This window comes from Drosophila guanche, unplaced genomic scaffold, assembly GCF_900245975.1.
Source record: "Drosophila guanche unplaced genomic scaffold, DGUA_6, whole genome shotgun sequence".
Classification (NCBI taxonomy): domain Eukaryota; kingdom Metazoa; phylum Arthropoda; class Insecta; order Diptera; family Drosophilidae; genus Drosophila; species Drosophila guanche.
Genome location: NW_022995747.1, coordinates 8239299 through 8241769, shown reverse-complemented (window position 1 = coordinate 8241769; position 2471 = coordinate 8239299).

Sequence of the window (2471 nt, the reverse complement as noted above, 5' to 3'; positions counted from 1 at the left end):
GATAAATGCCATCCATGGCCAAAGGGATTTCTGCATTTTCAACTCATGGGCCCACAGAAGAGAATGATTGCATTATGAGTGTTCTTTGAGCGAACGAATTGACACAAGTGAGAGATGAAATACTCGTGCGAACTCTACTTGCTTCAAGTGTCCAAAAAGTGCAATAAAAGCGACCATGCAAAGCGCACACACAATCTCATGCACATCTCTAGCCTTTGGCAGGGAAGATAAAACCTACAGAGAGAACAAAACGAAACGAAAAGAGGTAAAATTAATGGTTCCGACAAGGAATTTTAATAAAAATGCTTGTGTCGGATGATGACAAGAGGTGAAAAACTGCCCAGATGCAGACTCTGCTAATGTTGAAGCTGCACATTGGAGCTGCCGCTGTTGCCACTGCCACTGCTGCCGCTGTCATAATGCTGCAATTGTTCATTATCCACTAATGAACAAAAAGTGTGTGAAAATCTCACTGGCAAAAACCTAAATGAAGAAAATGCGGCACAGTGCACACGGAGATGAAAAAAGGAGCAAACGGATGACAACACTCGGCTAAAGCAGGATGCCACACACCAGCATGGAGGCGGGATAGGATAGACCGAAGAGTGGAGTCCCTGAAACACGTTGCTCTGTCAGCAAGCAAAGAGTCAGAGAGCCGGATCCGACTTTAATTTGCGCCGCTTCTCCGCACGTTTTCTTATTTGCTAGCCCCAGAATCGAGGGCAAGGGCCGGTGGAATCAGTGGGGTCTCTCAGGGCTCTCCGGCAGACGTTGCTTTGAGTGCATTACGTGGAATTTTTGAAGCACTTAAGCTGCGCCATAAAATGCTGCTGCTGCTGCTGCTACTGGAAGCTGCCTCCTCGCTTTCACATGTGACAGTTGCAGTTGCTGCCGCCCCAGACTCTGCTACTGACTTGGGGACTGGCTCTGGGTCTCTACTTTGGTCCTTGGTCCTTTGCTGGGTCGCCCGGCGCTTTTGTCTGCGGCGTTTTTGTTCGTGCGGCATTTTCTAATGACAATTGTTTTGCAATATAAATTGCACAAGTGCGCAATATTTGCCTTTGTTTATGCGAAAACTTCAGCATTGCCTACGACTCGACTCTGCTCGGTTCGACTCATGCACCTGACACCTGCCCACCTAAACAAAAAAATTATACCTACAGAAGTACTCGTAGATCTGAAGCAAAGGCCCAGGCACCATTTGTCTCGCTTTGCACGTCTCCTACTGCATCTCTTTTACTCCTCTACATACACCCATCTCTCTTCTCCACTGCACAGTCTGTATCACTGGCTGTCTCTTACACGAGATTCAGTGGCAGGAGGCCATTTCTGCCATTTCTTGTTTCATTAGGGACCAAGGCGATGCCCAGACAGCCGAAAGCAGCAGTTGCATTCAATGGCTGTTGTTCGGGTCGTGATATTTGCTAAATTAAATGACGTGAGTTATGAATTTACGGAGGAGGCACAGACATGGCACACGACTAATGGAAATGTTACACATTGATGATGCAGAAGACTTACCGAAATCAGCCCTTAATTACGTGTTCTTCATGCAAAAGTAAATATGTTCCTACCTGCAATTAGATTGTAAATAATGAGATTAATAAATGACTCATTTTTGATGCTTAAAATTATATCTCATTGCTCTAACGAATAATTATATTCCAGTTAAGTTTAACCCATTTTGTAGCATTTACTGGGAATATGTTACATAATACGATGCAGTATTTTTGCAGTTCTTTTATTGTGCAATATCTCTTATTTTTCTTGGTGTCAAACAACTGTCAGAAGTCAACCCATTGGGGGGGACAATAGCAGGCACAACTGACATTGAGCTGAGGGCTGACTTCTTGGTGGGTTCGCATGTAACTGGGTGACGAATTTATCCCTATTTGCATATCATTTTGCACGTTAACGGTGGATGCGTTTGCCACAAACATGCACATACTCGCACTCGGTGCGATGCGATGCGATGCGTGCATGTTCCTGCGGCTCAGCGCCAGTTGGCAGAGTTGCCTGTCCGAGTGCCACATAGCTTTTAAAATGCTCGCGAGCCGCTCCGAACCGGTCCGAAAACCCCCGTGCTGCAAATATGTAACATTCTGCTAATGTAAATTTATTGTTGAGCAAAAAGTAGGGGAGAAAAAGGAAGGCCGAAAGCTTCATGCGGGTCAACGCGGTAACCGCAGCGGTCCCCATGGCCATGGCCCTTCCAGTCCCCCACCTGGCAAGTGCAGTGGCGTACAATAAATCTAATTTGCGTCGCATTTAATGACTTTGTCCAGGGCCCGGGCTTCAGCCTCAACTTTTACAGCATCAGAAAATAGTGGGCGACGCCAAAGCCCCGGCACCGGCCCGTAACGAGCCACTCTCGGGGCTCTCTGCCTGGTCTGGTCGGGCATGGACAAGAGCACAGTCCAGCGCGAGAGTAGCGATGACATTTAAGCCGTTGTTGCCCGGGCAATTTGAGG